This window comes from Pleurodeles waltl, chromosome 12, assembly GCF_031143425.1.
Source record: "Pleurodeles waltl isolate 20211129_DDA chromosome 12, aPleWal1.hap1.20221129, whole genome shotgun sequence".
In the NCBI taxonomy this organism is placed as follows: domain Eukaryota; kingdom Metazoa; phylum Chordata; class Amphibia; order Caudata; family Salamandridae; genus Pleurodeles; species Pleurodeles waltl.
Window position 1 is genome coordinate 133,312,844 of NC_090451.1, and position 22,197 is coordinate 133,335,040.

Consider the following 22,197-nt stretch of genomic DNA (forward strand, 5'->3'; position numbering starts at 1 on the left):
AGGCAACTGGTATTGTATATTCCTACAACAGACCTCCAAAGCGCAGGTCCCAGCCGCTTTAGCCAAAACTATCAGGCCACAATTACAGTGACACCAGTCAATTTAGTGTAAAAGGTCATTTATTTAGGACAGGATTTAACCAAAATACATCATTTAACTTTTCAACATCTACCCAAACCTTAAAGAACCCCAACTCTTCAATATTTCCTTGTTCATCTTGTCTATTCCAAATCCGCTCTTCGCTTCCCCTCCCCTAGACACTCCCCTATTCTTTTCATGCCCTACTTCCTTTTGTGCAACCCCCCCCCACACTCTGCTCCTTCTCCTCCTTGTTTTTCCCCTTGGAAGGGTGGTCAAGCCCGCATCTGGCTCTCCACCCTCCCCCATCTATTGCCTTACCCCTTCTCCTCCACCTGCCCTAACTGACACCTCACAACCCCTCCTACCCTTCCTCGTGACCCTCCGTGTCATCATTACCCCTCCTATCTCCTAAAATTGCCGGGTGGGTGGGTGGCCAAATTCCCCCCCATCCAACAGTCGGCGTGGAAAGAGGTCGTTCCTTTCTCCCACCTCCCTTTTAACCCTTTCCCTAACGCCCTCCCCCACTTACCTGTGCCCAATCCTGTGCCTTTTCACCACTTCCTGTCCTGAAAGAGCCCGCGGAGAGACTAGAGCGGGTCTCTGTCTCTGCAGGCCCCTCCATCGGGACACACTTACAGTGACACCAGTCAATTTAGTGTAAAAGGTCATTTATTTTGGACAGGATTTAACCAAAATACATCATATAACTTTTCAACATCTACCCAAACCTTAAAGAACCCCAACTCTTCAATATTTCCTTGTTCATCTTGTCTCTTCCAAATCCGCTCTTCTCTTCCCCTCCCCTAGACACTCCCCTATTCCTTTCATGCCCTACTTCATTCGTGCATGCCCCCACTCTGCTCCTTCTTCTCCTTGTTTTTCCCCTTGGAAGGGTGGTCAAGCCCGCATCTGGCTCTCCACCATCCCCCATCTACTGCCAACCAGCAAAACCCGCTAGGCGTTTTAATGCCCCACCCCGGCAATGAACCTTTGTTTGTTCTTTTTAAAAAAAAATTATTTTACTTAACCATTTATGCCTGTTCTCTAAACCACAACTTTTCCCCCCATAACTCTCCTAACAGCAATCTCAGCTCTGTTAAATAATACACATTACCCAACTGCGACAAGTGCACCCCGTCCATTCTGAACAGTGCCCCTTCTGGCTCTTTTATGTCTGCGTGCTTCAGGACCTTAATCCCTTGTGCCCAGCAAAATACCCTCATTGCCCTGTTCAATTTTTTTCGAGCCCGTTCCACGGCTCCATGTTTGACTGCCCCTCTCCAGACTCTTCTGGGCACAAATTCCGTTCATACCAAACAGGTAACCTGCAGTTTCTGTTTTAGCAGCTCCAGATCCCTCTGCAGATGTTGTATTAGCGTCAGCCCTGATAACTTCACCATGTCATTTTCACCTAGGTGAATCAGCAGTAAATCCGGGCACCCCCATACTGGCAAGTTAGCAGTGATAAATGGAAGCAGACTGCCCCACCTCATGCCGCTTGTTCCCCACCATACGACTTCATGGCGACTGCTAGGGAGTCCCAACGCTCTACCGTAAATTTGCTTCTCCGCAAACTTCACCACACAGTGAAGGAAGGAATGGCCGACCAGCCATGTCACCGTCTTGCCCTTCTGTAGCCCAGCCACACATCCTGCAAAGAAAAAACACTGTAAAGGCTGTTCCAGAACAACCATACCCTCCCTTCAGTGTTCCTCAACTTCTAGCGCTACCCCTTTTCCCTGCACCACCTTACGGCCTCACATAGCGCTCGCAGCGTCTAGATTTCCATCTACCTATGGCTTTTATTCTAGCCCAGTCCCACCCCAAATGCACAGCCGCTATAGCTGCCCCAATCCTAAATGAATGCGTACCAAAAACCATCGGTCGGCGACCTATCCTTATCAGGCCATCCTCAAAACCTGCAAGAGCTGGTAGCTTGTCAGCTTTGCACCCTCCTTGTGTACAAACACTCCATTCTCCCCTGTCCAGATTAACCTTTTTTTGAAAGCCATCCATTCTCTCACTGGGCATGCTAATACATCCCCCCCATGTCCAGCCATACCCATTTTCCTTTCCCCAAATGATCTGTCTTTGATCGCCTAAGCCAAATCCCCAGCCGATCCCCATGCATGCAAACCTCCTTGACCTTGACCCCTACCGTCTTACTTACCCCCAACAATTCGGACACTCAGAATGCCCCAAAAAACATCCACTCCATACAAAGGCGAAATAATGGCAACTCATGCTCGTCCTTGCAGGACACTGGCAACACATGCAAGAGCTCAAGAAGTAATTCAAAAGTGATGGGCTCCCTAGTGCTTTGCCTGACTCGGCCCTAACCCTACCCCAACCTTTCAACATTTTTCCCAACAAATCGTTATGCGCTGGATCAACACCAAAGAAAGGTTTTCAGTAAAAGGAAAACCCTGCCAACTTACCTCCAATTGTCGCTGGGGAAAAGCCTTCCTCAATCAGAAAAAGCACGAAACGCAACGTGCGTGCCTCGAGATCCTGTGGTCCTTGTGACCAAAATTCACCTATAGACAACTCAAAAGATTGAAACTCCAACCATGCAAGCCTGTAATTCCGCCTTGTTGATACCGCTAAGGACATCTCCACCAGCCCAGTTATCATCATGCGCCCTACTCCCAAATGCCTGCAGGGACCGCAGTCTTGCTAGATTCCGCTCCTGGGTCCAATTTGCGAAAACGCTGCCACTGTGAACGAGACAGGGAATCTGCAATCTCGTTATATATCCCGGGTATGTGTGCAGCTTTGTAAATAACATTTAAAGATAAACAGCAAACCATAAAGTAACGCAACAATCACAATACCCTGAGGTCCCTTGCTCTCTGTCTATTTACTAAATCAACCACTGTCATATTGTCCACCTGAAATTGTACTGTCCGGTTAGCTAACTCTTGCCCCCAGAGCTCCAGCGCCACTAATAGCGGAAAAAACTCCAGAAAGGCAATATTCCTCCCTTGTTGCAAACATTGTTGTGGCCATCTCTCCGCGCACCACCTCCCCTCCCAATCCAGTCCGAAACCAGAGGCTCCCGCTGCATCAGAAAAAAATTGGACTTGCCAAACTGAGTCAGAGTCATTGAACATCATGGATACTCCATTAAAATCTGTCAAAAAGGCCTCCCACACCTTAATGTCCTCTCTCAAGGCCAACAAGACTCGTATCCTGTGATGAGGAAGCTCTGCCCCTGACATGGCTAAGCCCAGTCGCCTACAAAAGGTCCTTCCACCCCTCACAACCCTGCACGCAAAATTAAGGTAGCCCAGCAGCCTCTGTGCCATCCGCAGGTCTATCTTGCAAAGTACCTGCACGCTGGCCAAAAATTCCAGCATCTCCCCCACTTTTTCTGCCGGCAGTCTGGCCACTAGAGCATTCACGTCGAACTCAATGCCCAGAAAGGTTAATACCGACAGAGGTCCTTCGGTCTTTTTCAATGGCACCCCTGTCCGTTGAGCTAGATCTTGAAAAGCCTCCAAAGCCCGCCCACAATCCCAGGAACCAACTGTCCCTACAAAAAGAAAATCATCCAGATAGTGAGTCACTGACAAATGGCCACATTGCTTGACAAAAACCTACTGTAAAAAAGTGCTGAAAGTTTCGAACAGCGCGCAGGAGATAGCACATCCCATAGGCAAAACCCTATCCACATACATGTCCCCATCCAGCTGCATACCCAGAAGGTCAAAGTCCGCTGGGTGTATTGGTAGGAGCCTGAACGCTGACTGGATGTCACATTTTGTCATCTCTGCCCCTTGCCCACACCTTCTAACCAACTGAATGGCATCATCCACAGAGGCATAAACCACCTTAGTGTCCCCTGGTGCGATAAAATCATTGATATATGCCACCTCCGGCCATGACAGATGGTGAATCAGCCGGAACTCCCACTCTGTTTTTTGGGCACGACCCCTAGAGGTGATATCATCAGTTGCATGCTTGGCCAGTCGTAAAATGGCCCTACTATTCTCCCAAGCGACACCTCCTTTGCCAGTTTGTCTCGCACCACTTGTGGCTGCTCTTTTGCGGATCGCAAGTTCTCCGCCCATCTCCTACTCTGAGGACCTTGATATCCCACCCGAACACCTGTGGTAGCGACCCTTGACCCAAGGGTAGGTCGCTCCCCCTGCCGCTGCAGCTCCTCCAGGTTCCTGAGTTCCTGAGACCCACCCCACAGTAAGTACCCCCCACCTCCCAGCCCCTCGTTCTGCCCCGCGCTACTCACCCTCTCTCCTGCTCCTGCTTCTTTTCCTCTTTCCTTCTTCTCTGTTCTTCCTCCTCGCTCCTCGTCTGTATTCTTCTTCTGTACTCCTCTTCTCCCCGTCTTCTCTCCTCTTCTCTTCTTCCTCATCTTCTGCTGTGGTATTCTGCACCCTGTTTCTTCGTTTTTTGTATCTCCCTCCGTGTTCTTCTGTGTTCTTCTGTGTTCCTCTGTCTTCTTCTGTCTTCCTCTGTCTTCTTCTGTCTTCCTCTGTGTTTTTCTGTCTTCCTCTGTGTTCTTCTGTCTCCCTCTGTGTTCTTCTGTATTCTTCTCTGTTCTTCTGTCTTCCTCTGTCTTCTTCTGTCTTCCTCTGTGTTCTTCTGTATTCTTCTCTGTTCTTCTTTACTCCTCTCTGTTCTTCTGTGTTCTTCTGTGTTCTTCTGTGTGTCTTCTGCTCTTCCGGTCTTCTGCTCTTCCGGTCTTCAGTCCTTCCGGTCTTCTGTTCTTCTTTTCTTCTGTTCTTCTTTTCTTCTTGTCTTCTTGTCTTCTGCCTTCGGCTCTTCTGCCTCCTCCGTCCTCTTCTCCCCGCGCCTGCCCTCCTGCTCCTGCCTCATCCCCCTCCCCCACTCGCATCCCCCCCTCTATCTCCCCTATCTAACCCGTTCACTTTCTACCTCCCTCACTCCTCCTATCTACCTATCTCTCCATCTCTCTATCCCACTATCCAACTCCCTCACTCTCCACCTCCTCCTATCTTCCTATCTCTCTATCTTTTTCCCTATCTATCGATTTCTCTATCTACCTTTTCTCTCTACCTATTTCTCTATCTCTCCCCCCCTCCCGCCACCCCCTCTATTACCTATCTTCCTATCCCCTCACTCTACCTCTCACCCTCACCCACCTCTACAACCCCCCCTCCCTTATCTTCACAACCCTACACCTATCTTTCTCCCTAATCTCCTAAACCTCCTAACACTCTCCCCCCTCCACCCTTAAACCCCCCTCCCCCAGCTCTTCTCACTCTACCTGTCCCCCCCCTCCCTCGCGCTTTCCCGCCGCGACCTCCTGCACGCCCCCGCCCCCCAGCTCCCATTCGCCCCCAGCTGACCCATCCCCCCGCCTCCTACCTCATATGGCGGCCGCTGCGCGACAGTGGTAGCGACCCTTGACCCAAGGGTAGGTCGCTCCCCCTGCCGCTGCAGCTCCTCCAGGTTCCTGAGTTCCTGAGACCCACCCCACAGTAAGTACCCCCCACCTCCCAGCCCCTCGTTCTGCCCCGCGCTACTCACCCTCTCTCCTGCTCCTGCTTCTTTTCCTCTTTCCTTCTTCTCTGTTCTTCCTCCTCGCTCCTCGTCTGTATTCTTCTTCTGTACTCCTCTTCTCCCCGTCTTTTCTCCTCTTCTCTTCTTCCTCATCTTCTGCTGTGGTATTCTGCACCCTGTTTCTTCGTTTTTTGTATCTCCCTCCGTGTTCTTCTGTGTTCTTCTGTGTTCCTCTGTCTTCTTCTGCCTTCCTCTGTCTTCTTCTGCCTTCCTCTGTCTTCTTCTGTCTTCCTCTGTGTTTTTCTGTCTTCCTCGGTGTTCTTCTGTCTCCCTCTGTGTTCTTCTGTATTCTTCTCTGTTCTTCTGTCTTCCTCTGTCTTCTTCTGTCTTCCTCTGTCTTCTTCTGTATTCTTCTCTGTTCTTCTGTACTCCTCTCTGTTCTTCTGTGTTCTTCTGTGTTCTTCTGTGTGTCTTCTGCTCTTCCGGTCTTCTGCTCTTCCGGTCTTCAGTCCTTCCGGTCTTCTGCTCTTCTGTTCTTCTTTTCTTCTGTTCTTCTTTTCTTCTTGTCTTCTTGTCTTCTGCCTTCGGCTCTTCTGCCTCCTCCGTCCTCTTCTCCCCGCGCCTGCCCTCCTGCTCCTGCCTCATCCCCCTCCCCCACTCGCATCCCCCCCTCTATCTCCCCTATCTAACCCGTTCACTTTCTACCTCCCTCACTCCTCCTATCTACCTATCTCTCCATCTCCCTATCCCACTATCCAACTCCCTCACTCTCCACCTCCTCCTATCTTCCTATCTTCCTATCTCTCTATCTTTTTCCCTATCTATCGATTTCTCTATCTACCTTTTCTCTCTATTTCTCTATCTCTCCCCCCCTCCCGCTACCCCCTCTATTACCTATCTTCCTATCCCCTCACTCTACCTCTCACCCTCACCCACCTCTACAACCCCCCCTCCCCTATCTTCACAACCCTACACCTATCTTTCTCCCTAATCTCCTAAACTTCCTAACACTCTCCCCCCTCCACCCTTAAACCCCCCTCCCCCAGCTCTTCTCACTCTACCTGTCCCCCCCCTCCCTCGCGCTTTCCCGCCGCGACCTCCTGCACGCCCCCGCCCCCCAGCTCCCATTCGCCCCCAGCTGACCCCTCCTACCTCATATGGCGGCCGCTGCGCGACAGTGGTAGCGACCCTTGACCCAAGGGTAGGTCGCTCCCCCTGCCGCTGCAGCTCCTCCAGGTTCCTGAGAACCACCCCACAGTAAGTACCCCCCACCTCCCAGCCCCTCGTTCTGCCCCGCGCTACTCACCCTCTCTCCTGCTCCTGCTTCTTTTCCTCTTTCCTTCTTCTCTGTTCTTCCTCCTCGCTCCTCGTCTGTATTCTTCTTCTGTACTCCTCTTCTCCCCGTCTTCTCTCCTCTTCTCTTCTTCCTCATCTTCTGCTGTGGTATTCTGCACCCTGTTTCTTTGTTTTTTGTATCTCCCTCCATGTTCTTCTGTGTTCTTCTGTGTTCCTCTGTCTTCTTCTGTCTTCCTCTGTCTTCTTCTGTCTTCCTCTGTGTTTTTCTGTCTTCCTCTGTCTTCTTCTGTCTTCCTCTGTGTTCTTCTGTATTCTTCTCTGTTCTTCTGTACTCCTCTCTGTTCTTCTGTGTTCTTCTGTGTTCTTCTGTGTGTCTTCTGCTCTTCCGGTCTTCTGCTCTTCCGGTCTTCTGCTCTTCCGGTCTTCAGTCCTTCCGGTCTTCTGCTCTTCTGTTCTTCTTTTCTTCTGTTCTTCTTTTCTTCTTGTCTTCTGCCTTCGGCTCTTCTGCCTCCTCCGTCCTCTTCTCCCCGCGCCTGCCCTCCTGCTCCTGCCTCATCCCCCTCCCCCACTCGCATCCCCCCCTCTATCTCCCCTATCTAACCCGTTCACTTTCTACCTCCCTCACTCCTCCTATCTACCTATCTCTCCATCTCTCTATCCCACTATCCAACTCCCTCACTCTCCACCTCCTCCTATCTTCCTATCTCTATCTTTTTCCCTATCTATCGATTTCTCTATCTACCTTTTATCTCTACCTATTTCTCTATCTCTCCCCCCCTCCCGCCACCCCCTCTATTACCTATCTTCCTATCCCCTCACTCTAGCTCTCACCCTCACCCACCTCTACAACCCCCCCTCCCCTATCTTCACAACCCTACACCTATCTTTCTCCCTAATCTCCTAAACCTCCTAACACTCTCCCCCCTCCACCCTTAAACCCCCCTCCCCCAGCTCTTCTCACTCTACCTGTCCCCCCCCTCCCTCGCGCTTTCCCGCCGCGACCTCCTGCACGCCCCCGCCCCCCAGCTCCCATTCGCCCCCAGCTGACCCCTCCCCCCCTCCTACCTCATATGGCGGCCGCTGCGCGACAGTGGTAGCGACCCTTGACCCAAGGGTAGGTCGCTCCCCCTGCCGCTGCAGCTCCTCCAGGTTCCTGAGTTCCTGAGACCCACCCCACAGTAAGTACCCCCCACCTCCCAGCCCCTCGTTCTGCCCCGCGCTACTCACCCTCTCTCCTGCTCCTGCTTCTTTTCCTCTTTCCTTCTTCTCTGTTCTTCCTCCTCGCTCCTCGTCTGTATTCTTCTTCTGTACTCCTCTTCTCCCCGTCTTCTCTCCTCTTCTCTTCTTCCTCATCTTCTGCTGTGGTATTCTGCACCCTGTTTCTTCGTTTTTTGTATCTCCCTCCGTGTTCTTCTGTGTTCCTCTGTCTTCTTCTGTCTTCCTCTGTCTTCTTCTGTCTTCCTCTGTGTTTTTCTGTCTTCCTCTGTCTTCTTCTGTCTTCCTCTGTGTTCTTCTGTATTCTTCTCTGTTCTTCTGTACTCCTCTCTGTTCTTCTGTGTTCTTCTGTGTTCTTCTGTGTGTCTTCTGCTCTTCCGGTCTTCTGCTCTTCCGGTCTTCAGTCCTTCCGGTCTTCTGTTCTTCTTTTCTTCTGTTCTTCTTTTCTTCTTGTCTTCTTGTCTTCTGCCTTCTGCTCTTCTGCCTCCTCCGTCCTCTTCTCCCCGCGCCTGCCCTCCTGCTCCTGCCTCATCCCCCTCCCCCACTCGCATCCCCCCCTCTATCTCCCCTATCTAACCCGTTCACTTTCTACCTCCCTCACTCCTCCTATCTACCTATCTCTCCATCTCTCTATCCCACTATCCAACTCCCTCACTCTCCACCTCCTCCTATCTTCCTATCTCTCTATCTTTTTCCCTATCTATCGATTTCTCTATCTATCTTTTCTCTCTACCTATTTCTCTATCTCTCCCCCCCTCCCGCCACCCCCTCTATTACCTATCTTCCTATCCCCTCACTCTACCTCTCACCCTCACCCACCTCTACAACCCCCCCTCCCCTATCTTCACAACCCTACACCTATCTTTCTCCCTAATCTCATAAACCTCCTAACACTCTCCCCCCTCCACCCTTAAACCCCCCTCCCCCAGCTCTTCTCACTCTACCTGTCCCCCCCTCCCTCGCGCTTTTCCGCCGCGACCTCCTGCACGCCCCCGCCCCCCAGCTCCCATTCGCCCCCAGCTGACCCCTCCCCCCCCCTCCTACCTCATATGGCGGCCGCTGCGCGACAGTGGTAGCGACCCTTGACCCAAGGGTAGGTCGCTCCCCCTGCCGCTGCAGCTCCTCCAGGTTCCTGAGTTCCTGAGACCCACCCCACAGTAAGTACCCCCCCACCTCCCAGCCCCTCGTTCTGCCCTGCGCTACTCACCCTCTCTCCTGCTCCTGCTTCTTTTCCTCTTTCCTTCTTCTCTGTTCTTCCTCCTCGCTCCTCGTCTGTATTCTTCTTCTGTACTCCTCTTCTCCCCGTCTTCTCTCCTCTTCTCTTCTTCCTCATCTTCTGCTGTGGTATTCTGCACCCTGTTTCTTCGTTTTTTGTATCTCCCTCCGTGTTCTTCTGTGTTCCTCTGTCTTCTTCTGCCTTCCTCTGTCTTCTTCTGCCTTCCTCTGTCTTCTTCTGTCTTCCTCTGTGTTTTTCTGTCTTCCTCGGTGTTCTTCTGTCTCCCTCTGTGTTCTTCTGTATTCTTCTCTGTTCTTCTGTCTTCCTCTGTCTTCTTCTGTCTTCCTCTGTCTTCTTCTGTCTTCCTCTGTGTTCTTCTGTATTCTTCTCTGTTCTTCTGTACTCCTCTCTGTTCTTCTGTGTTCTTCTGTGTGTCTTCTGCTCTTCCGGTCTTCTGCTCTTCCGGTCTTCAGTCCTTCCGGTCCTCTGCTCTTCTGTTCTTCTTTTCTTCTGTTCTTCTTTTCTTCTTGTCTTCTTGTCTTCTGCCTTCGGCTTTTCTGCCTCCTCCGTCCTCTTCTCCCCGCGCCTGCCCTCCTGCTCCTGCCTCATCCCCCTCCCCCACTCGCATCCCCCCCTCTATCTCCCCTATCTAACCCGTTCACTTTCTACCTCCCTCACTCCTCCTATCTACCTATCTCTCCATCTCCCTATCCCACTATCCAACTCCCTCACTCTGAACCTCCTCCTATCTTCCTATCTTCCTATCTCTCTATCTTTTTCCCTATCTATCGATTTCTCTATCTACCTTTTCTCTCTATTTCTCTATCTCTCCCCCCCTCCCGCCACCCCCTCTATTACCTATCTTCCTATCCCCTCACTCTACCTCTCACCCTCACCCACCTCTACAACCCCCCCTCCCCTATCTTCACAACCCTACACCTATCTTTCTCCCTAATCTCCTAAACCTCCTAACACTCTCCCCCCTCTACCCTTAAACCCCCCTCCCCCAGCTCTTCTCACTCTACCTGTCCCCCCCCCTCCCTCGCGCTTTCCCGCCGCGACCTCCTGCACGCCCCCGCCCCCCAGCTCCCATTCGCCCCCAGCTGACCCTTCCCCCCCCCCCCCTCCTACCTCATATGGCGGCCGCTGCGCGACAGTGGTAGCGACCCTTGACCCAAGGGAAGGTCGCTCCCCCTGCCGCTGCAGCTCCTCCAGGTTCCTGAGTTCCTGAGACCCACCCCACAGTAAGTACCCCCCACCTCCCAGCCCCTCGTTCTGCCCCGCGCTACTCACCCTCTCTCCTGCTCCTGCTTCTTTTCCTCTTTCCTTCTTCTCTGTTCTTCCTCCTCGCTCCTCGTCTGTATTCTTCTTCTGTACTCCTCTTCTCCCCGTCTTCTCTCCTCTTCTCTTCTTCCTCATCTTCTGCTGTGGTATTCTGCACCCTGTTTCTTCGTTTTTTGTATCTCCCTCCATGTTCTTCTGTGTTCTTCTGTGTTCCTCTGTCTTCTTCTGTCTTCCTCTGTCTTCTTCTGTCTTCCTCTGTGTTTTTCTGTCTTCCTCTGTCTTCTTCTGTCTTCCTCTGTGTTCTTCTGTATTCTTCTCTGTTCTTCTGTACTCCTCTCTGTTCTTCTGTGTTCTTCTGTGTGTCTTCTGCTTTTCCGGTCTTCTGCTCTTCCGGTCTTCTGCTCTTCCGGTCTTCTGCTCTTCCGGTCTTCAGTCCTTCCGGTCTTCTGCTCTTCTGTTCTTCTTTTCTTCTGTTCTTCTTTTCTTCTTGTCTTCTTGTCTTCTGCCTTCGGCTCTTCTGCCTCCTCCGTCCTCTTCTCCCCGCGCCTGCCCTCCTGCTCCTGCCTCATCCCCCTCCCCCACTCGCATCCCCCCCTCTATCTCCCCTATCTAACCCGTTCACTTTCTACCTCCCTCACTCCTCCTATCTACCTATCTCTCCATCTCTCTATCCCACTATCCAACTCCCTCACTCTCCACCTCCTCCTATCTTCCTATCTTCCTATCTCTCTATCTTTTTCCCTATCTATCGATTTCTCTATCTACCTTTTCTCTCTACCTATTTCTCTATCTCTCCCCCCTCCCGCCACCCCCTCTATTACCTATCTTCCTATCCCCTCACTCTACCTCTCACCCTCACCCACCTCTACAACCCCCCCTCCCCTATCTTCACAACCCTACACCTATCTTTCTCCCTAATCTCCTAAACCTCCTAACACTCTGCCCCCTCCACCCTTAAACCCCCCTCCCCCAGCTCTTCTCACTCTACCTGTCCCCCCCTCCCTCGTGCTTTCCCGTCGTGACCTCCTGCACGCCCCCGCCCCCCAGCTCCCATTCGCCCCCAGCTGACCCCTCCCCCCCCTCCTACCTCATATGGCGGCCGCTGCGCGACAGTGGTAGCGACCCTTGACCCAAGGGTAGGTCGCTCCCCCTGCCGCTGCAGCTCCTCCAGGTTCCTGAGTTCCTGAGACCCACCCCACAGTAAGTACCCCCCACCTCCCAGCCCCTCGTTCTGCCCCGCGCTACTCACCCTCTCTCCTGCTCCTGCTTCTTTTCCTCTTTCCTTCTTCTCTGTTCTTCCTCCTCGCTCCTCGTCTGTATTCTTCTTCTGTACTCCTCTTCTCCCCGTCTTCTCTCCTCTTCTCTTCTTCCTCATCTTCTGCTGTGGTATTCTGCACCCTGTTTCTTCGTTTTTTGTATCTCCCTCCGTGTTCTTCTGTGTTCTTCTGTCTTCTTCTGTCTTCCTCTGTCTTCCTCTGTGTTTTTCTGTCTCCCTCTGTGTTCTTCTGTATTCTTCTCTGTTCTTCTGTCTTCCTCTGTCTTCTTCTGTCTTCCTCTGTGTTCTTCTGTATTCTTCTCTGTTCTTCTGTACTCCTCTGTGTTCTTCTGTGTGTCTTCTGCTCTTCCGGTCTTCAGTCCTTCCGGTCTTCTGCTCTTCTGTTCTTCTTTTCTTCTGTTCTTCTTTTCTGCTTGTCTTCTGCCTTCGGCTCTTCTGCCTCCTCCGTCCTCTTCTCCCCGCGCCTGCCCTCCTGCTCCTGCCTCATCCCCCTCCCCCACTCGCATCCCCCCCTCTATCTCCCCTATCTAACCCGTTCACTTTCTACCTCCCTCACTCCTCCAATCTACCTATCTCTCCATCTCTCTATCCCACTATCCAACTCCCTCACTCTCCACCTCCTCCTATCTTCCTATCTTCCTATCTCTCTATCTTTTTCCCTATCTATCGATTTCTCTATCTACCTTTTCTCTCTACCTATTTCTCTATTTCTCCCCCCTCCCGCCACCCCCTCTATTACCTATCTTCCTATCCCCTCACTCTACCTCTCACCCTCACCCACCTCTACAACCCCCCCTCCCCTATCTTCACAACCCTACACCTATCTTTCTCCCTAATCTCCTAAACCTCCTAACACTCTCCCCCCTCCACCCTTAAACCCCCCTCCCTCAGCTCTTCTCACTCTACCTGTCCACCCCCTCCCTCGCGCTTTCCCACCGCGACCTCCTGCACGCCCCCGCCCCCCAGCTCCCATTCGCCCCCAGCTGACCCCTCCCCCCCCTCCTACCTCATATGGCTGCCGCTGCGCGACAGTGGTAGCGACCCTTGACCCAAGGGTAGGTCGCTCCCCCTGCCGCTGCAGCTCCGCCAGGTTCCTGAGTTCCTGAGACCCACCCCACAGTAAGTACCCCCCACCTCCCAGCCCCTCGTTCTGCCCCGCGCTACTCACCCTCTCTCCTGCTCCTGCTTCTTTTCCTCTTTCCTTCTTCTCTGTTCTTCCTCCTCGCTCCTCGTCTGTATTCTTCTTCTGTACTCCTCTTCTCCCCGTCTTCTCTCCTCTTCTCTTCTTCCTCATCTTCTGCTGTGGTATTCTGCACCCTGTTTCTTCGTTTTTTGTATCTCCCTCCGTGTTCTTCTGTGTTCTTCTGTGTTCCTCGGTGTTCTTCTGTCTTCCTCTGTCTTCTTCTGTCTTCCTCTGTGTTTTTCTGTCTTCCTCTGTCTTCTTCTGTCTTCCTCTGTGTTCTTCTGTATTCTTCTCTGTTCTTCTGTACTCCTCTCTGTTCTTCTGTGTTCTTCTGTGTGTCTTCTGCTTTTCCGGTCTTCTGCTCTTCCGGTCTTCTGCTCTTCCGGTCTTCAGTCCTTCCGGTCTTCTGCTCTTCTGTTCTTCTTTTCTTCTGTTCTTCTTTTCTTCTTGTCTTCTGCCTTCGGCTCTTCTGCCTCCTCCGTCCTCTTCTCCCCGCGCCTGCCCTCCTGCTCCTGCCTCATCCCCCTCCCCCACTCGCATCCCCCCCTCTATCTCCCCTATCTAACCCGTTCACTTTCTAACTCCCTCACTCCTCCTATCTACCTATCTCTCCATCTCTCTATCCCACTATCCAACTCCCTCACTCTCCACCTCCTCCTATCTTCCTATCTTCCTATCTTCCTATCTCTCTATCTTTTTCCCTATCTATCGATTTCTCTATCTACCTTTTCTCTCTACCTATTTCTCTATCTCTCCCCCCCTCCCGCCACTCCCTCTATTACCTATCTTCCTATCCCCTCACTCTACCTCTCACCCTCACCCACCTCTACAACCCCCCCTCCCCTATCTTCACAACACTACACCTATCTTGCTCCCTAATCTCCTAAACCTCCTAACACTCTCCCCCCTCCACCCTTAAACCCCCCTCCCCCAGCTCTTCTCACTCTACCTGTCCCCCCCCTCCCTTGCGCTTTCCCGCCGCGACCTCCTGCACGCCCCCGCCCCCCAGCTCCCATTCGCCCCCAGCTGACCCCTCCCCCCCCTCCTACCTCATATGGTGGCCGCTGCGCCACTGCGCCTCTGGCGCGCCGGAGGCGCGCCAGAGGCAAGCCCGTCTGCGCCCGTCTGCGCCCGTCCGCGCCTGGCCCGCGCCCAGCGCCATGACCCCTGGTCCCCAGCACTCCCAAGCCCCGATGATCCGCTATGACCCCACCACCCTCCATGCCCTCAACCCAGGACGCTCCAACACCTGCTTCCAAGCTCACCCCAAACGCACCCATGGACCCTTCGCCTGCAACTCCTGCAAAAGCATCTTCCACCACGCAACAACTACGACCACAAGCCCACGCGCCATCAACCACCTCAAGTGCATCCTAGTCAACGCTCGCTCCGTTCACAAACACGCCGTTGAACTCTGGGACCTCCTAGACTCCACAGCACCGGACGTCGCCTTCATCACGGAGACCTGGATGAACGCCTCCTCTGCTCCAGACATCGCCACCCGCCATCCCCGAAGGCTACAAGATCTCCAGGAAAGACCGCACCAACCAAGTAGGAGGAGGCATCGCCATCGTCTTCAAAGACTCCATCAGCGTCACCACCTGCACTGAAGACTCCCCTCTTGCCGCTGAACACCTGCATTTTCAGATTCGCACCGACCCGAGGACCACCCTCAGAGGATCCCTCGTCTACCGTCCTCCCGGACCTCGCGCCCCTTTCAGCGACACCATCGCCGACTTCATCTCCCCGCACGCCCTCGCCTCACCGGACTACATCCTCCTAGGCGACCTCAACTTCCATCTGGAACAAAACAACGACCCCAACACCACCACCCTGCTCGACAACCTCGCCAACCTCGGCCTCAAACAATTGGTGAACACTGCCACCCACATCGCCGGACACACACTCGACCCTATCTTCTCCGCCAGCAAACACGTCTTCTTCAGCCACGCCTCCGCCCTTCATTGGACCGACCACAGCTGCGTCCACTTCACATTCCGACGCGAGACCCGCCACCTCCGCACTCAACCCATCCCTCGCCGACAGTGGAACAAGATCCCTGAAGAGCAACTCTTCGCCGCACTCGCCGCCAACCAACCCACCCTCACCACCGACCCCAACGTCGCAGCCCTCAACCTCACAAACTGGATCTCCAACTGCGCAGACAACCTTGCTCCCCTCAAACGCTCGCAGCGACAGAACAACACCAAGAAACCCCTCTGGTTCTCTGACACCCTCAAAGAATCAAAGAAAACTTGTCGCGCACTTGAGAAAGCCTGGCGCAAGGACCGCACCGCTGACAACATGGCCGCCCTCAAGAACGCTACCCGCAAACACCACCACCTGATCCGCACTGCCAAAAGGAATTTTTTCACCGACAGACTGGACAAAAACAGCCACAACAGCAGAGAACTCTTCAGCATCGTCAAGGAGTTCTCCAACCCCAGCGCCAACGCCAACGGCGTCACGCCCTCACAGGATCTATGCGAATCCCTCGCCACTTCCTTCCATCGCAAGATCAGCGACCTCCACGACAGCTTCGGACACCAGACCCAACCTAACACCACCGAACCCACATCCCCGACCATCACCCTCAACAACTGGACCCACATCAGCACGGAAGAAACCAAATCCATCATGAACTCTATCCACTCCGGCGCCCCTTCGGACCCCTGCCCGCACTTCATCTTTAACAAAGCCGACAACATCATCGCCCGCACCTCCAGACCGTCATCAACTCTTCTTTTTCTTCTGCTACCTTCCCCGAATGCTGGAAACATGCCGAAGTCAACGCCCTACTAAAGAAACCTACGGCTGACCCGAGCGACCTGAAAAACTTCCGCCCCATCTCCCTTCTGCCTTTCCCAGCCAAAGTAACAGAGAAGACCGTCAACAAACAGCTGACCACCTTCCTGGAAGACAACAACCTGCTCGACCCCTCACAGACCGGATTCCGAACCAACCACAGCACTGAAACTGCCTTCATCTCAGTCACAGACGACATCAGAACCCTGATGGACAACGGTGAAACAGTCGCCCTCATTCTTCTCGACCTCTCGGCTGCCTTTGACACCGTCTGTCACCGCACCCTAATCAACCGCCTCCGCTCCACCGGGATCCAAGACCAGGCCCTGGACTGGATCGCCTCCTTCCTCGTAAACCGCTCCCAAAGAGTCTACCTCCCTCCGTTTCGCTCAGAACCCACTGAGATCATCTGCGGCGTACCTCAAGGCTCATCACTCAGCCCGACACTCTTCAATGTCTACATGAGCCCCCTCGCTAACATCGTACGCAAGCACGACATCATCATCACCTCCTACGCCGACGACACCCAACTTATACTCTCCCTCACCAAGGACCCCGCCAGCGCCAAGACCAACCTACAAGAGGGTATGAAGGACGTCGCAGATTGGATGAGGCTCAGCCGCCTAAAGCTGAACTCTGAAAAAACTGAAGTCCTCATCCTTGGCAACACCCCGTCCGCCTGGGACGACTCCTGGTGGCCCACGGCCCTCGGCACCGCACCGACCCCCGCAGACCACGCCCGCAACCTCGGCTTCATCTTGGACCCCCTTCTCACCATGACCAAGCAAGTCAACGCCGTGTCCTCCGCCTGCTTCCTCACCCTCCGCATGCTCCGCAAGATCTTCCGCTGGATCCCCGCCGACACCAGAAAAACCGTGACCCACGCCCTCGTCACGAGCCGCCTGGACTACGGCAACACCCTCTACGCTGGGACCACCGCCAAACTCCAAAATCGCCTGCAACGCATTCAAAACGCCTCAGCCCGCCTCATCCTCGACGTACCCCGCAACAGCCACATCTCTGCACACCTGAGACACCTGCATTGGCTCCCAGTCAGCAAAAGGATCACCTTCCCACTTCTCACCCACGCACACAAAGCCCTCCACGACAAGGGACCGGAATACCTCAACAGACGGCTCAACTTCTACGTCCCCACCCGCCCCTTCCGCTCCTCTGGCCTCGCACTCGCCGCCGTCCCTCGCATCCGACGCTCCACGGCGGGTGGGAGATCTTTCTCCTTCCTGGCGGCCAAGACCTGGAACTCCCTCCCCACCAGCCTCAGGACCACCCAGGACCACTCCGCTTTCCGGAGACTCCTAAAGACCTGGCTGTTCGAGCAGCGATAACCACCCCCTTTGTCCATAGCGCCTTGAGACCCGCACGGGTGAGTAGCGCGCTTTATAAATGCTAATGATTTGATTTGAAAACCTTCTTGAAAACCCCACTCCAACTTCCTGGCCTTATCATGATCTGGGTAAACACTCAACCACGGCAGCAGAGTCTCTAGCCTAATTGGCGTAGGACCCCTTTGGCGCAGCAGTGCTTTGCGCGCCCCGTCCTCTGGCCGCCCTCCATTGCTCCGCTGGACTAGAGAGGGAAAAACATTGTGTGACTGGATGACGGCCCCCGCACTTGGAGCAGTCATGTTTAAACCGACACTGTTGCCGGGAACAGAAACCTTTGTTGAAATTCCAACAAGCCCCTGTGGACGGCACCGGGGTCTTGTTTCCCCCACCCGCCCCTCCCTGGGCGGGACAAGACTGAAAAGGCTTATAAACAACCGGCAAACCGCTTGCTGTGTGCGTGGACGCGGAGGATTGAGACGAGGCCATCCATTGCATCCATAGGTCTGGGTCTACATCCCCCCAAGGTTTGTCGGAATTAACGCTCATTCTGGCCCTAAATTCCTCATCGTAACTCAGCCATGCGAAACCCACAAAATGCATCTGCACCTTCCGTATGATGTCCATATATTTGAAAAGCGATATGGCTCTGTCCGGGTACTTTTCGTAATATATACTAGCAAAAATAAAAAATGCTGACGTCTAATTGTCCATCGTGATAGGGACCCTAGGCCTGCGTGCTAACTCCCACTCTTCCTCTTTTGACCCTTCCTTTGCCTGTATATCCCCATGTAGTAGCTTAAAAACATCTACATACTCATGTTTCCAAATTTTTGTTTTAGTCTTATCCGCCACATGTGACCCCAGTGGCATGGCCAGACCCATGTAAGGGAGCTGTTTCTGATGGCTTCCCCCCTCCTTGTCCTCTGTCCCTGCTACTTCCCCTTACTTCTGTGTGACCGTCTCTGTACTTGCCGTGGAAAGGACGTCTTTTGCCTTAGTCGTGTCAACCTCCTGACTTGCCCCACCCATGGCTGAATCCAACACTGACCCGTCACCCACACTAATGGACTTACGCGTGCATGCGCCCCTTCCGACTGCCCCATCACCCCAAACTGACCACCAGCCTCCTTTACCTTTTTCCATGTTCCCCAGCGACCTAGCCACCTTCTTCAATACACGGCCAAGCGCTGTCATGTGGCGCCCGCTGGTTGGCCCCTCAGCTGCCCCGGTATCCTGTAAAACAAAAACAGAAGAAGAGGTTGCGCTGCTCTTGCGCCCTCCCCCCCGTGACACCGTTCACCTCGTCCTTCCGAAGCTCTCCTTCTTCCCACTCATCCCCTTCCTCCTCATAATCGAGTTCAATCTCCTCATCTCCCTCCCAATCACAACTATTCGAGCCAAAGCCCTTGGATTTCGCCGAGATCTCAGTTGTAGCTTCCTTACCCGCATGGCGCCAACCATCCGTGTGGTGCCCACGATCCATCGGTGTAGAGAAGGCTGCCGAAGACCCCTCTATAGCTTCTGACCAACGTGATGAGGCCGTGTTGCGCCCCGTTGGCATCACTTTCTTCCTGCCCGCCTCAAATGCTAGCATTGATTTGCTTCTTCCCCCGTGGCCACTGGGGCTTCCCGCGCCGGCCGATCCTCCGGCCGCCAAATCCTCCTGACCTCTCCCTGCGTCTACCTTTGGTACCCAAACCCAACTCCCAGCTCCTGAACTGGATGGCTGTGGCCCCCTGGCGTCAAAAGTCTCCCTCAACCTCTTATTCATCTCACCCGGGCACCGGGTTCCTCCTGGTCCCTGCACAGTTGGGCCCACCTGGCTTCCGTTTCCGCGACAACCCTATGTTGTTCCCTGATCCTGGCCTCAAGATCCCAGGCTTCTGCATGGTCCCAAACTCCTGGAACTGAGGGGCCCGATGGATGGCACCCGTTGTCCCCACCCCCTCCTTTGCCTTGTGAGTCTTGCCCAGCCTGGGCACCGTTTTAGGTTTGGTCGCTCTCCCTCTGCCTTTTGCTGCAAATGGTTTTTTGGCAGGGGCCCCAGGGCCCCCGGCAGGGGCGGGTCCCCCTTTTTGGCAAGACAAGTCCAAGGGCACCCAGCCATTGCTGGGCCCAGGCAGGGACTGCCCCTCTGCCTCTGTATACAAATCAGGGCCCACAGCCCCTCCCCTCACCATCTGATCATCTTGGGGCCCTTCTGGCTCAGTGACTGGGGCCCCGGCCCCTGAAGTCCCCTCGGTTATCTGATCCCTGCCACTCCCTTCCTCTATGTGTGAATGGGGGCTTGGAGTGCCGCGTGCTCGCCCCCCGGGGGTGCTGACATGTTCAAGGGTCCCCCCTCCTCCCCGGTATCCGACTCAGGAGATTTACAAGCGGCGATAACAGCCGCTATCCGGCTCAATGAGGCACGCGTCAGCCGCGTCATCCCTACCCAGGCCTGGTCTAAAACCCCAGGCCTGAGCAGGTCGGATCGGCCGGCCACGCCTATTACGCAAAGCGTGGCCTTCACCGCCTCAGCATCATGGCTGGTTGCCATGGCGTCAAGCGGTAATAGCGGCACGAGCCGCGTCTATGTTCTCCCTGAAATAAAACGAGAAGCTGCAAAGCCCTGCGGCCCCCGCAGCGCCCTCAAAGCGCGCAGCGAAAAATCTACTCCGGTAAATGCGCTGAAAGACTCCCGCACCGGTAGCTTTCAATGATAATAACTGCTGCCTTACAACGACGCGTGCTGGCAAGCACACGCCTTTCAAAAGTCTTCACGTGCCCCTGCTAGGCCGCACGACCAAGCGGGCCCACCCTCGCTGGCCCTAACTCGCCTGCCTAACAGCAACAACCAAATTCCGCCCCGTCCAACAGTCGGCGCGGAAAGAGGTTGTTCCTTTCTCCCACCCCCCTTTTAACCCTTTCCCTAACGCCTACCACCACTTACCTGCGCCCAATCCTGTGCCTTTTCGCCACTTCCTGTCCCGAAAGAGCCCGCAGAGAGACTAGAGCGGGGCTCTCTCTCCGCAGGCCCCTCCAAAGTAACCACAGGGTGCAAGACAGAGCAGCAAACATGGCATTTTTAAAACCAGCTAGCACATAAAACTGGCAGGGGGACTAACTTTAGGAGAATGGCCTTCATTTCAAAATGGATGTTCTATTATACACTACCTCATATTCACAAGTAGCTTCTATCAATTTCTGGAAAGTGTTTCAGGTGTGGAGGTGATTCAGGGGATGGGATTCACATGTGCTTTACTTGCCCTGCTCTAGAACAATTTTGGCTAAAGACATTTCAATGGATCTGTGGCAAGTTTCAGGTAATCCTGAATCCTGATCCCTATGGAGCCCCCACAGACCCTATTGGTTAGACAGCGACAATTCTTTTTCATAGCACCCTTGGTGGCCAAGTCATTAATTCTACAAAATTGGAAATCAGTAGAAGTTCCTTCTTTTGAATCTTGGCTGCATAAAATAGGGAAGGATAAATCAAGGGAAAAACCATGGGTCATATTTACAAGAAACTGGTGCATCGGTCCCGCTGCTTGAATTTTCTTGCATCCCCCTACCACCACCTAACGCCTCCATGGTTGCACCGCATTTATAATACATAGTGGTCGTTAGCACAATAATATCAACACTTTTGATGCTATTGTGGGGGTTGGCTGTAGTAGCGTCAAAAATGTTGACGCTAGTGCTGCAAAGGACAGGGATAGGTTAATATGGGTGCGTAATTTTAATGCCTGCTCTAAGTAGGCATTAAAAATGATGGGAATATGGTGCTGTGAAATCTCATAAATTTCAATGTGCCATTTCTCTGGGCCTCCTAATGGGGGAATGCCCCCCTTGCATTCATTATGCCTGGTGCAGGCATATTTTAGCACAAGGGGTTACAGAGTGCAAGCATTGCGCCAGTTTGTAAACCTGGCATGGGGAAAAGGCCTCCTTGGGGCCACCTTTGCGTAAGAAAATGATGCTCGTGTGGCAAAAGGAGGCGCTAGGGCCTTGCAAATATGCCCCTATATGTGCAAAGAGTGAAGGCAATCCATAAATATCAGTCTATCTCGGAGCACAGACCTTTCAAAGCATAGAGAAATGTAAATTAATAACATGGAGTTTAAGAATTCAAGGCAAGGGGGGAGCGTCAACCAATTATTTTGCTTGTGTATGCCTCTTTTTTTACTATTTATGTGATTATAAGCTGTAATGCTATTAATCTTTCTACCTGAATGATCACATTAATAAAATCTGCGTGCCTTTGATTATTTCCATTGCATTCGCATCTTGATCAGTGATTCCCAGCATGTGGTCCAGGGACCTCTGGGGGTCCACAAAGCATACTAAGGGGGCCCACAATTACTTAGAAAATTAAGTAGTATTAGCTGATTAGTAAAGATGTATATACATAAAAAAGCTAAATATACAATTTCAAAGTTTAAAATGTTCTGTAAATGTGGGGAAATTTGAAATGGAGGCACAAAATTAAGTTAATATCCTCAGACTGATTTGTGAGAGCAGTGCAAGTGCATCATACAGAGTAGAGTATAGATGATGAGTGGCCTCAATTAAATTTAGAAAATCTTCAAACCTCCTATAAAAATAACAATTTTGACTGTTGTTATATTCGATTGTGAATTAAATAAATTATTTCATAATTTGTGTATTTGTTTAGTGAATTTTTGTATGCTTGTTATTGTATTGTTTGTGTATCATTTAACGGTTCAAATAATCGAAAATGCTTTGACCAGGTTCCCTGGCTTCCAGTTATAACTCAGTGACGGGTTGCCAATTCCAATAATAACTCAGTGGGAGCCCTAGTTTCCAGCAATGATTGAATAGGGGTCTTCAGAAGTCAAAAGGTTAAGAACCACTGATCTGGATGTTAGGCTCCAGGGCCTGTATTAGAGACAGGGTGCACTGTCTTTGTTTACACCACTGCACAGCTATAAACAGGTGTGCTGGATGCTAACAGGGACACTGTATCATACTACAATGAATGTGCTGCCCCCAGGGTAGCCTTGAA